Here is a 14,838-nt window from a genome sequence, read left to right as displayed (position 1 = left end):
GTATCATTCTCTGGCATATCAGGCTTTCTGCTAACCATCAGTTTCAAGACACACCATCAGGAAGGGTCTAACAAATGGGGAGAAGCTTTGAAAATATTACTTGCTAAGTTTTCATTAAAATATTTTAAGACGAGCATTAGTCTTCACTCTAAGGTTAAATTAAGATACTTAAGACACAGCCACCTTGCTAGAGTTGTATGCCACCAAAATAGGAAGCAAAGGCTCAGTTATAAATGCAGTATGGATTTTTTTTAAAGAGATTTTAGATAATGGGCAACATTTTCTTTATTATTTCTCCAAAGGAAGATAACAAGCAGCATAAAGTCTGATTCTGAAAATGATTGGGGGGGGAGGATTTTTTTAATCTTGCCCCCGTAATAGATTTTTTCTTCTGCTCAATTCTCTGTGTGAATAACAAGAGTGGCAGCCATTTTCTCCCAGCTCAACATCAAAACGCCTTTCATCTGCTGTCTAAATGCAAACAAAGCAAACCTTCCACCAGGCCTTTCTTTCCAGATAAATTAAAACTCTCATGTCCTGGGGACTAAATCAAGCCTACAGGCCTTCCCTAGATAAATCCTTTCTGAACCTGAAATCTTCTTGCCACACGTGCTCCTTGTAAGATAATTTTGCAGTAGCTAATCAATAATGCAACAGTAAATTGCATTTAAATAAACATTAGCAGCCCTCTTAATGAATAAAACCTCATCTGCAATTTGTCAAAGTCAGAAGTGCTGGACTCTTTTGATATTCATTAGAATATTGGAAATTGGAGCTTTGACAGGCTTTATGTACATTGCAATTATGATTTTTTGTGAATAGCAGGACTACTTTATTTTCACAAGAATTTTTGAATAAAAATGGTGATCTATACCACATGTTTCATGGATTTCAATCACATCCTTGCTACAAGATTGGCAAAAACTAAAATAGCCCATGTTAGAGTCCTAGACTAAAAAAAGCCTGAAATATACTATACATTCATATAGTATAGGATCATGGTATGAAATTCCCTTATTTTGTATGAAGAATTTTAATTAATTTGCTATGATCACAAGCTTTGGAAAAATGCAATTCTGTTCTTGTTTATATACAGAAACATATTACAGAGGCATTTTATGTATCACAATGTTTGTCATAACAAAATAAACACAATTATATATCATATGTAGTAAATTAATTATAATTGTTATAGTTTTAAAAATCACAATTTTTTCAAGAATGGCACTTTAAATAGATGCGCCCACATGAATTATCTGTACCACATACATTATTCTTGGGATTCTGTGCTATATAAACAAAGGCTCAATACTGAGGAAAATTTCCTAATTGTGAGAACTATTAGACTGTGGAATAGAGTCCCAAGGGAAGAGATGGAAGCCCCATCCCTGAGCTATTTAAAACTGGATTGGACAAAGCATTGAATGATATAATGCAGGGAACAAACCATCAGTGGAAGAGGGACAGACTGGAAATGACCTAAAAGGTGATTTCCATTTCTAATGTCTATGATTCTATGGAATGAGCAGGCTAAGCAGAATGCAGACCACTCTGATGAGCAGACATAATATTTTATCCGTGCAGTTTTCTGCGGGAGGGTCTTTGGATGAGATCTCTCTTTAAAACACATAGAGAGACAGAGAGAGACTTGTCTGCTCTATAAGGACATTAAATATTTCCTGGCACCTCTAGTAAGAATATAGGTTTATTTCCCAATCTCTTCTCCCCACCCTCCCACACACAATAATGTTGTGATGGGTGCTGGTGCCCCCAGCTGTCTAATGAGATACTGCTACCCACTCAGAGGTGGCTGCCATTCAGCCATGCTGAATGTATAAAGTGTATTGTGTTCCTTTAGAGAGATGCTAAATTTATGCAAAACACTATTACTGCTCTCCTGGCTTAAGATTCTAAGACATGTCTGATTTTGTGTGTAAAAATAAAAACAAATATAATTTCAGACTTTTTGGTTGTGATGGATCAGAGCGTCCTATCTGAGGAGGTTTGAGTTCTGTATATTAGCAAATTGAATACTGACCCTACAATAGGACTCAATGCATTGCTTGCCTTACTCTCACTATACTACTCAGTAAATTAGAATATGAGAGATTTTCAGTTTGTTACCCATCCAACTATTAACCAGGTCCAAATCTGCTTTGTTTTGAAAATAAGAAAATAAACAGTAGGAAGACAGCTCCAGCTGTTACTCTTTAAATTGGAACTTACTACGAGTCCTAGAATGTATTTATCCCAGGATTTACTAGGGTTATGGTTTGGAACCCCCAATGCAGCATTTCTGTCACGTCACTAGAAGGAAGCACGATAGGAAGGCAACCGATACAATAATTTTGCAAGTGTGAGTGATGACTTCTTCATAACAGGTTCCAGGACCTGGGCAGGGATTTAGTAACTGAGAAAGGAGTTAGGGTTGGAGCTCATGTAACAGAATGAGAGGTCAGGAGGTTAGAGTCCCAGTACGTGGGTGGGGGTAGTGTCTCATATCCACAGGATCTGTGCTCTGCCCCCAGCTTTGGAACAATCTCTTCAAAGAACCCCTTTGGTGTGCCAGACTCCAAGAGGTCTCACTCTCTCTTTGGGGCAGGCCACGTCATCTCACCACCTCCTGAAACTGAACCTCTGGAGCTTCAGCACTCCTGCTTCACACCGTGCACTCAGTTCAGTGAGTCCAGCTGAGAGAGACTCCTGTTAGAGATTTGTACACTCTCGGTGGATCAAGGCACCTCTCCCACTATTTACAGAGACACTCAAACAGTGTTTTCAAAACAGTAGGTTTATTAGTTAACTGGAACACAGCTTCACAAGTCCTTAGGTTAGCACAGAGAAATGAAAGTTAATGTATAGTCCATTCTGGTCAGCACATAGAGCCAGCCAAGCTGTAGTGAACTCCATTTTCAGGCTCTCTGTCTGACTTCCTTCCTTAGTCAGTTCCCAGGTGAGAGAGCTCCAAACTTCTTTCAGAAGCCAGTTTTTATCCCCCCACCTCATACCTCCCAGTCCTTTATTCTTGGTCTGGGGTCTCTGCTCAGCTTCACAGCTTACAGGTGGGGAAATCCGCCTCTCTCTAGGTGTCAGTGTCCTGATGAGTGAGCTTTCCATTGTCTTCTTGGATTTTCCATCAATAAAAAATTACAAAAAATCCCTACTTCTTCACAAATAGTGACTCAGATGAGAAGGAGGAGGTGGTTTTTTGAGTGGCAGGATTTTGAGTGGTGGGAAGGAAGGTTTTGTAGACATATCACTATAGGAATGCCCATCGCCTCCCTGTCCCATTCCTCCCTGGCTTTCCAGCTTTCACTGCAATGTGTGACTTCCCTGGAGCTCTCCACCCCTCCCCATATTGCTGTAAAACTCTGGTCCAGCTGCTTCTGTGCTGGACCCAATGCATTGCTTGCTTGAGTCTCACTTTCAGCTTTAGCTCCCTCCCACCATCTCAGTCTTGGCACCCTATCACAAGGGCTTCAGGGGCTTCAGGGATCATGCCCAGACTCCTTATCCAAATCACAGAGGTTATATGAGCAGGTGGCTTGCAGGGTCCAGGCAGAGGCAGCACTGGAAGATACAAGATCATTCTGTCAATGGTACAGGAGACTTGAGAGAGCAAGAGTGGGAATGGATGAAGATCCACAAGCCCTATCATTCTTGCATCTCTGTGTGGGTCTCAAACTGCGGTCATGACACCAAAGTGAATCACAAGTTCATTTTAATGGTGTCGCCAGGGCCAGCATTAGACTCACTGAGGTCCAGGGCAGAAAGCCCAAACCCAAGCCCCGCTGTGAGGGGCTGAAGCCGAAGCCTGAGGGCTCAGGCTCAAGCCCTGGGCAGCGGGGCTCAGGCTTCAGCTTCAGACCTGCAAGGCAGGGCTTTGGCTTTCTGTAGTGGGCCCCAGCGAGTCTATTGCTGGCCTTGCTGAAGCCTGAGCCCCGCCATGCAGAGCTGAAGCCCAAGCTTGAGCAACTTAGCTTTGCAGGGCACACTGTGGTGTGGGGCCTTGGGCAGCTGCCCTGGCTGCCACCCCCAAATGCCAGCCCTGATTCTAGAATAACACAGGGCACTGGGGTCATTTTTGTTACGAGGAGAGGGTCGCAGTGCAATGAATTTTGAGAACTGCTGCTCTAGAACTACCAGCAGGCCAGCTCAGTAAGGGACAGTGTGGCAGAGCAATGGCGTCAGAAAAGTCACATCACTTGGGAGTCAGAACTCCACTTCTGCATATGAAGAAGATCATATGGCCCTTGGCTCTTATTCACTTCATTGTGCTACTAATGGCAGCAAAATATCTGACAGGTCAAAGGAAATGATTGCAAATGCTTCCATTCTCATATGAAGCAGAAAGTTCTCACCCCTAAAACATCTTTAAACATCTCTCCAATCTCTTCAGTTACAAAGCACAGAACAGACCTCCTGAATGCAACGTTTTGGCAGCCATCAAACATTCTTGTTTTAAAGTATTCTTAATAAAAATGGTATTCCTGGTTTTCCATGTCCTTTTTTGCTTTTCCTCACGTGCCCCACATTATACAGCACTCCCTTACAACAGTGAACCATTTGTTAAGTATTCTGTTATGAAATTGGCAGAAGTTAAATGTATTCTTATACTGTACATACTCTGATACTGTGGGGAGATTTGATTTATGTATGCAGTGAAACTCAGCCCAGATGCAGCATCTAGTATTCAATGAAGACTCCTTCAGTAATTACTGGGCAGCGGGAGGAGCAGCCAATGTTTAGTCCCTAAGGCCCTTCATTTTGGGGGAAGGGCAGGAGAGGGTTGTTTACAATTTTCTGGGAATTTATAAGTGTTTATTACAAAAAATTTAAAACAGTTGAAAATCAGTGCGAAAAATTCACTTTGCCATTTTCTGGGTAAATATCACTCTTATCTGTTTTTCTTGTTTTTAAACTTTCAAAATTTCTCTTATATTCTGAAAGGTGCATGGGTACAGTTTTTGTTTTTGAACCATTTTAGCATGAGAAGCAGTCACTAACTTTTGTTCACTTTGAATTCTCACAACCATCTGCACTATCCATAAGGCTGGTAATGGGTATCTGGTGGGTGTGGGATTGACAACAGTACCCCAGCGCTCAAGTCATTCTGATACTTCTGGTCCAGTTCCCCAGTCAGGAAAGAGAAGTGGTGGCTCACTATTCTGGCTGACCATGGGTACCGAGCCACCATCTCTCCTTCTGGAGTAAGGAGCTGTGTCCAGAGAGTTCTGGAACTTACAAAATTCAGGTGAAAATTGGTAAAAACTGAATAATTGTTATCAGTGAAAACTGAAAATGAAGGACCTTATTAATCTCATACTTGTGCAAAAGTTTGCCATATCCTGTATTTGTGTCAATTTATTTGCACAGTGATGCCTCTGACTTAGATTGGCAGTATGCACTAAGAAGAGAGAAATATACACTGGAAATTATTCTTCCTATAATTTGTGGAGGGAGATATTTTAATTTAATTTTATGTATTTATTTAGTGGTACCACCAACATCTGGGTCTTTCAGCATGTGTTATGCAGTCTGTCCATTTAGACTGTGAGACCCTTGGGGTAAGAGACTATTATTCTCTATGGTTTTATGCAAAACATCAAGGACATTTTTGATACTTAATGAATAATAAATCAAAATTTGACCCTGTTTAAACATATTGACAGAAGCTATTAATTATGAAGGTATTCAAACCTTCATATTATCTCCACATTACATATTACAGTATGGTGTATATTACTTGTCCTCAAAAAGCAAGGGGAAAATGTCTAAATTGTAGCAGGTGTCTTGATACAAACATTGGACTAGGGATGCACTAGATTCAGTGATACCTTATAGACAACTTGCAAGCAAGTTTTCCTAACTGTTTCTTTGTACATAGATACTTATAAATATTGGTTCCTGAATGGAGGGGAAGAGGAGGAATTATTTGCTTGTTAGTGACACAAGGCTCAAATTATAACTACTACAAGGGACAAGTAATATCTTTAAGAATACAGCTCTATACCTAGGAGAGGATATAGATTTGTGAATTTCCATTACAATGCTTTAAGCTATGACCTTTGTCCTTTTATTATGATACTATTGAAATGAGGCTGTGGGAACAAAGATGTGTCTCCTAATTTATTCATTGACTTTTTTTTTACCTGTGTGTGGTAGAAAGATCTGAAAATGATTTAAAATCAGATACTAATTTTTATCTATGATAATGCTTTCCCCTTGAATGCAGGGCTTTGGTGTATCTAGCAAAAACTAGCTTTGTCCTGAGGTCAGGACACATTACAAAATCCAAATGAGAGCTCTGAAATCCAGTTAGATGGAAATCAGAAGCATCCCACATCTCTTTGTAATCACTTCACTTCTTTTCCCATTTACACAGAGTTGGAAGTGCCCATGATTCTTTGCCACACCTTCTGGTCCAAAGCATAGGTTCATAGGTCTTGGAGTGCCAATCCTTTTCTCTTCAAACTTCTCTTGATAGAGTCTTGACAGAGTCTTTCGATTGTATCCTCAGTCTTCCGTGTCCTTTCTTGCTGTCCTCTCCTCCCATGACTCCATCCCTCATCTGTTTGTAATCACAACTTTAAAACCAACACACTGGGGGAAAAAATATGTACAGTGCTATATTGGTTCTACTAACCTACCCATCTTCACATGTCCTCTAGCAGCTTCCCAATCTAAAGGGAAATATAAATGATGAAGTTTCCTTTTTTGCAGAGCATTTTTGCTTCACATCAGCATGTATTTATGTTAAATTGTCTTGGCAGGGATCAGGTTTCATAAAGGAGCAAATCAGGAACAATTCCACAGAACTCAATGATGTTACACCTGATGTGAGTTGAGTATTACAAGTGTATGAACAAACAATTCCTGTTTTTGCTCCCTGCAATTTATGTGTACAGGGAGAGTAATATTGGTGTGGCCCTTTTAGAAGAAGCACCGTACACCTCCCTAACCCCTGGCATAACCAACACAAGAATCAGCCATAACCTGACCCTAAGGTTTCATAAATAATATGGTTTTTGCTCAATAACAATGCAGTTTAGTCCTCTCAGTTCTAATCTGCTTGTTAAATATGTAGTTTGGTATATTTCTCTTTGATAAATACAAAGCATAATCTACACAATGGCTGAGTTAGCAATGCTTTAGATAATTTAACTTTGTACTTCTTATCTTTTTTTTTAATGTGTAACACTGACACCCCTGGGTGGGGAAGATGGTGATCAAACCAAGGACCTCTAAATCTTCATATATGAGCTGCTACTGCCTGAGCTGAAAGACTCCCTTCTGTTAGCCACCCCAAGCAGGTTCATCAACCAGTAGTTGATCTAGCCACCACCTGAGGGGCACAGAGGGCCACACCATGTAGGCATAGCTTGTAAAGCATAATCACACATCTTGCACATTGCAAAAAATACTATGCGATTTAATTTCCTTATATTTAAAATGTTTAAAACTGTCCATGCTTAATGCTGATGTCTAAATGTTCCCACTTATGCTTTGACATTAACATCATATTAAAGTGAATGGAGGAGGTGAGGCAGCAGGCTCACATCTTGGGGAGGTGGAAGAAGGAACTACACCGATGATACTTCTGTTGGGCTGGAGACAGGCAGGATTCTCAGCTGGGGTAGCTCCCCTGACTTCAGTAGCGCTACACTTGTTTACACCAGCAAAACATATTTTCGATGAGGCTAGGATAACAAAGGGTTCACTAGGTTCCATTAGGCCTATTTTTAAAATGTCTTCTGAGCATGCTCAGAAGTGATTTTTCAGTTTACGACTTGGATGTGGATGTATTACAAACCAAGGATTATTTACATGTCGTGTTTCAAATGTCAAAGTTCAGCCTTTATTCAGTTCTGTGTGAGAGTGTGTGACAACTCAGTATAGTGTGGAATGTGTACTTTTTCCAATACCAAAAAAAAAAAGACAAATAGATTTTCCTCAAACTTCCCAATCGTTCTCCTTTTGGATGAGCCCAAGCAGAGAAAATATTAGCCTCAAGGGAAATTTGAGGGGATATTATGGGCATGTAAAAATAGTTAGAAATTATTGAAACTTTTGCTATTTTAACTATAGAAATCCCTACAAAGAATGTAGTTGTGCACACACACCAGAAGTACCACAGATTTAAAAAAAATGTGTCAGAAAAATTTCTCAGAAAAAATGTTCTGCGGTTGAGTAATGCAGATAGGTCACTAGATGCCACTAAAGCAGCTGCTTTTACTTCAGTATCTGCAGTAGAATCAATGGACAACAAAGGAGATTTCAATCCCTTCTATTACAGCAAAGCACAGCAATGATAGATTAGAGAGACTATTTTATGTTAAATATGATTTAGCCATGGAACTGTCTTCAACTGTAACATTAGTTACATAGCTTCCTAAAATCTAAATCCTAAAATTATGCCTCTCGCCATCCTATAAATTGCCTCACTACTCCTCTCCTCCTACGCAACCATGTGACCACATCACCAAGAGAGAATGAAGTGGGATACCATTGCTATTTGAAACACCCTTTGAGAACTTCAGATGAAAGCTGCTATGGAAAGGCATAGCATTAATTAATTATTATTATTATTTCACTGATGTCAATGTGAGCTGCTATACTTTTCTCATTTGTGTTACTTAAAAGAGAAATTAGTCACTGTGCTATACCCCATAGTTTATGATGGCAGCAGAGGCTATGGAGGAATTTACAGCTTTCTATATCTGTTATATATCTGTTGTATAAATGTTGACCCCTTTCACCCCACACTAAGCCACAGAACTCTGGTAGAATAAGGTAGACCCATTCCCAACACAATTAGCACACTGGGAGCAAAGAGCTAATACATGCAGTAGCAGCTTTTGCTGTACTAAAGGTGTGTAATCATTATGTGATGTCATAACCTATATGAGTACACACTAATAGCAAAGGAATGACTATACTAAATTCAAAAACCTATATTAATGCAATGCAAGATTGTACATTTTTAAGCTTTAAGGTTCAGCTTCTGTGTACAAACAAGTATTAGAAAAAGTATATCCCCTTCCCCCCTCCCACCCGTCAGCTCAACTAAATCAATCATCTGAATGGAATGTTCTCAAACTTTTTCCAGAAACAAGAAGAATCACCTTTCAGCTAAGATCATGCATGGAAAGCTTCAAAAATAGGCCATTTGAGAAAGCTTTAAACAGGTGAAAGTTGGGGGTTATGATGTTGTTTTGCTACCTAAGTTATATAGTTCCTGGTAATGTGCTCTCATATCTACTACTATGGTGTGTAGTAATGCGGACAGTTCCTTATCTCAGGGACTGACTGCCCATAGAAAACTTGGTGGTCAGTTGAATTCTAGTTACCAGCAACACCATGTTCTGTTTCCCAGACAACCAAGATCCTCAAAGTCTGGTAATTGGCAAGTGGAAGAGTTTTGGAAAACTAAAAACCTGTTTTTCAGTTCCTTGAAGTAGGAACATCACTTGAGACAGACAGGAGCAATCAGTTTCTGGCTATCAGAAAAAAATAATTAGTGAGTGCTGAAAATTGTGTGATTGAATAGAGTGGACTGGTTACCCTAACTCAGGTATAGTAAAATCCAATTCCTTAATTCTGTTCAATTCATTTCTGTAATTTCCTGTTCAGTGTAGTGCAAAATAATTCATATTTTGTAAGGTTTTTATTTATAGGTTTTTTTCTTTTATGGTTAACTTTATACAGCACATTATTCATAAACTTCTATTACTGAATGTTGATTATTAATGATTCCTTTATATATTTAATAAGTATTTAACATCTGTTTTTAGACAAAAGTATATGTATTTTAAGATCTGCATGAACAACAGAGCGCCAGATCTTGCAAGCTGTATTCAGTCTTTACTCAGGCAAAATTCCACTGCAGTCAATGGCAAGTTTATCTGAGTGAGGATTGAAAGATTTATCCCCAAATTAATTTAGGTTGTGAGCTTGCTGTTGTTCTGGGCAGATCTCCAATTCAAGAGGATGGGAATGGTGGGTGCATATCAATGACTTGGTTTAATCCTTTGTCCAGAGGCGGGTGGGAGGGCAAAATTTGGTTTCAGATGTTTAATAGAATATGCTATTGATTCTGGCATTGACCTGTTAATTCATTTATCAGCACTGGCCTTTCTTGTGTCTGATAGGAGAAAAAAGTGACTGGCCAAATTTTGCTGGCAGAAATCAGCCTCTGTGCTTGCCTTGGGCAGTTCTTCACCATCCATCTCATTTACTACTACAGTCACAATGTTCATTTTCTCTGCAACCATATGGACTAAATATTTATCAAGAGTTTCAGTCACTGGAGTGGAAAAGGTTCAACAGCACCCAAGACAAATGAGGAAGCTTGAAGCCTGGAACACAAATGTAATGTTGCCATTGTTACCCTATAGTCTTGACCACCCCAATAAAGTTAAGCTGCAAGTTCTGCTTGCTCAAGCTGGGTCTCGGTGGATAATCGAGGTGGCATGACTTCAAACAGATTGTTGGAGGGCAAACAACATCTATTTGGCTTGGAAAGTGGATGAGAGTTCCGAGCATCTTTTAATAATGCTGCCTCATAAAGTGTAGAAATGGAAATTCTGGAGAAAACATGCAGCCACATAGCTAGGATGGACCTGTCGTTATAATATACAGCTGAGTATCCAAAGTACTGCAGTAGGATGATTGGTTGTGGGCCTGGGCACAACATAGCAGCAGCAGAAAAGCAAAGTACCAGAAGACACATACAGGCATGAAGGCATGGCAGCTTTGTATACTGATGCTGGATAAGAATGAACTATGTCCTGTATCCATTCCCAACAGAACAGACAGACATGCTGTCAGCGTACATACTCCACTCCCATCCCCTTTCCTGGGGTCTGGCTTTATTAGAAATACAAAAACCAATAAACACAGCCTAAACTTCCTCCCAAGCTTGTCTGTTCTTTAGGATTTGCCTCCAGATTCTCTGTTAAGACCAACTGGACCCATCTGTCAGCATGACTCAGCATAAATTTTAGTGCAGGATTTCATAACTCAAATCTAGTGTGACTCAACAGACTCACTTTCTATATGGATTCTTAGTCTTTGCCACCCTCTCACACAAGCAGGCTTCTTGTCCGTCCTGCACTGAGGCCTGGATAGAACTGCAGGGCCACAAAAGTCTTCTCAGAGATGTCCCTCTTCTCTCTCTCTCTCTCTCTCTTTCTCTCTTTCTGCTGAGATGAGGGAAGGATGGCTCAGAACACTGAACATAGGTTCCCTTTCTCTGTCTCATAAAGGTCAGGTCATGGAAGTACCCAGTGGTGGCTCTTCTCTCCTGTCCCCACAGGAGATGGGTGCCTCAAGTTGCCAAGTTTAGAGTTACAAGGGCGAAGAATTTCTCTTCTCCCACATTACCAAGTAGGCCACAAGAAAGGAGTCATCATTTCACACACACACACACACACACACACACACGGAATGAGGAGGAATGCCCAACCCCAGGCCTCTCTGCCCCCTGGGCTATGAGATGCCCCTTAGAGAATCTCAGCCTATGTGAAAAACATTCCAAGGTGTGCATTTCACAATTGTGACACATAAAAGGAAATGTCATTTCTTTTTAGAGGAATGATTTCCATCTCACATTATGAAAAATATCATTTACTTTAAGTAAATGTGAGTAAGACCAAGAAACATTTCAGTTAAAAACTTAAGAATTAAAACTCTGGAAATTTACTGTTCAGAGAAGATACATCAATATTAAAATAACTCCACACTGTATTATCTATTAAATAAATGTAGATTACTACCACTTCCTACTTTTTAAAAACACTGTCTGTAAATGACATTGTAACATACTCTCCAGACATGGTGAATTCCTTCTTTTGTTCATGGTAAATAAGTACTGTATTATTCTGGGTAATGAAGGAGATACTGTGAGGCCTACACAGTATGTGTAGAATTGAATGGATAGATATAAACTATCTGGAAAGCAGGGTCTCCAACTGGCATCAGACAGGTGAAGGTATAGTGGGGTTCTAGTCCATATAGGGAACATGAATAAGGTAGGGTCAGTTCTGCCTCACACTAGAATGAAATGAGTAGTTGCAATTACTAGGGAGAGGAGGACAAATCTTAGACTATCCCCAAGTCTGAAACAATGACATTAGCCTTATACAGCAAAACTACACACTGAGATAAAGAAAACCAAGGCTGCAGCCCCTCACAGCACACCTGTGCTAAGTAAAGCATCTGTTGAAAGGACAAGGATTTCATTTAATTGTTGGTTGCTTTTCTGTCCTTGCAGTGATACACCGCATCCCAACGGCAGCAAAGTTTCTGTCGGAACATCATCAGTATGTACCCACACACAGAGCAAACCATGTTTGTACCAGTGCATTTTGGGATTCCTGAAAACCCTCTCCCAACTTGCCCAGTTTGTATGAACACATCTGGGTAAATTTCTAGATGTTTATCCCCACCTAATACAGTATTCTGGGTTTTGAAGGCCTTTGGGGCAGTTTTCTGTAAGTATTCCTGCGTTCCTCACAACCATTTATTATGTATTGTTATTATTAGCATAACCCTGAAGCTGCACTACACCATAAATGAGCGCTGCTTTCTCTGTACATTGGCAATTCATTTCCTAAGAAAATGGATGGCATGAGAAGTTCATGGGCACTGGAAGTAGGAAATCACAGATGATAGAATTCGTAAGTATGCCTAAGGGTCTTCAGATTGCAATGATAGGGCTCAGTAAATGGGACACGGCCTAGACACTGCATAGAAGGACATTAATGTACACTTTACCCACTTTTTGAACCTGGCCCACTGTTTTTAGACCATGCCAGCAATCTACTCAATGTTGACATTATATAGTTCTGTAAACTGTGGTAACTGAAAACCTTCCCACGTCTTGTACAGTCACTGTCCAGAGCATGGCCCAGCATTACAACAGGAGTCCACATGGAAAAAAACTCCATTCACCACAAACAAGAGAATAATGTTTTGTGGAGGCTGACTACAAATATAGAGTACTCCTCATTGGCACACCTTTGATGGGCCAACTCTGTGGGTTAGGCCAATGTTCTAGAAGATGTTTGCAGCAATCATCATCCTGTGGACGTGTAAAACTACCACAAGAAATATCCCTGATGTTACAGAAGAGTTTGAGCACAAGTGGGCTTCTCCAGCCGTGGTGGAGCTTTAAGTAGAACCTATTTGCCCACTCTTGCCCCCACCCCAGGCAGCACAGGGTTACACCAAATGACAATGCTACTACTCCATTGTGATGCTGGAGGGCCAGAGAAGTCAGTTTCTATCTCATTATCACATTAAATGGTTGGTCAAAGTACATGAGGCACAGGTTTGGGGGCACTCAAGTTTGTATGAGAAGAGATAAAAATGGGAACTCTCCCCACAAGGCATCATACAAATAGGGCCCTTATTCCTTAAACAATTTTTGAACAATCCTGCCTATCCTTTCCTTCCTTTACTAATGCAACCTTACAGAGACTACACCAGACAGACATTTCTCATCTTCACCTACCATCTCAGCAAGAGTCAAAATGATTGAATATGCCTTTGGAAGGTTGAAGGCAAGGTCAGCCAAGGGAACAGACAAGGTAATGGAAGACTCTAAGCAGACCCTGCAGTGGTGAATATTTCCTCTTTACTTAAGAGTGCCTTTCAGGCTGAGGCTGCCCTGATGCATTCTCAGCTGTTTTACCATGATGATCAGAGCTGCCACCCCTAGCATAGTCAAACAGTCATGTCAGTTTTAATGGGACCTGGGTAGGATGCTTTCCCGCATAATCTGTTTGCAAAGTTGAAGGAGAAAGATTGATGTAATGACAGCAGGAGAATGGAGAAAGATTAAATCTAAGATTAAATTTTATCTGTGTTCAATATCTGCTCTTATCCTGCTCGCCAACAGTGATGTGCTTGTTACACTATTAGCTTTTTATTGCTTGGTTTAGTGGTGGTGCTTGTAGAATGTAGTACAATTACTTGGCTTTGGATTTCTCTTATTTTATTTCTCTTATTTTAAACTTTGTTGAAGTTCAGATGCCATATGGGTGGCCCAGTGGGAGTAGAATCTTCTGCGTATTTCTCTTCTGACTGGGCTACTTCTGCTATCTCAGTCAAAACGGTGGGACCCTGTTCTTTAAACTCCAAGGCTTCATGTAAACACACGAGTCTGTACAAGCACATACAGTAAAACTAAGACTAGATACATTACAAACAAATAAAACACAACATGTTCATGAAGAGCTCCTACTCTCCTGCTATATCTTGGCTTCTTCCCCCTTGCCTCAATGTCCTCTGCCTGCAGTTCATCCTGCTTCACACTATTGTCTTCCTCACTGTCATCATGTCAGCCCCAACCACCTCCTAACATATGTTAATACAATGGGCCAACTTCTGTTGGCAGCTTGTGCTCCAGGACAGAGCTCAGCTACTTAATAGAAGGGGTGGGTGATTCAAAAGGCTCCAAGACATGATTACTTTGCTGGGCCTCATTGTATTGGATCTCCATCTCTGATTTTTTTTTTCCCCAGCAATGTGCTCACTGTTGAATCCTGCATGCTTTTACAAAATCCTGAGGCAGACCGGGCGATTTCTACCTTGACACCCCAAATCATAGACGGGGCCTTCAGTCTCCTCAGGAGAGCCCACAGTGTAGCTCACAAACAAGTGCTCAGCACTCTCATGGCAATGAGTGCTGATGAGCAGGTGCAAGCTATTGTTGCCTCTAGTAAATCCTGGTGAGGAACTTGCTACCAGAGGCAGAATTCCCTTATGAGAGTGGACACAGAGCACTGACTGAGAAATGTGCAGCACTGCATCACAAGATGGTGTTACAAGAAA

Source organism: Natator depressus, chromosome 2, assembly GCF_965152275.1.
Source record: "Natator depressus isolate rNatDep1 chromosome 2, rNatDep2.hap1, whole genome shotgun sequence".
Classification (NCBI taxonomy): Eukaryota; Metazoa; Chordata; order Testudines; family Cheloniidae; genus Natator; species Natator depressus.
The sequence above is the reverse complement of the archived record's forward strand: the minus strand, read 5'-3'. Positions refer to the sequence as shown.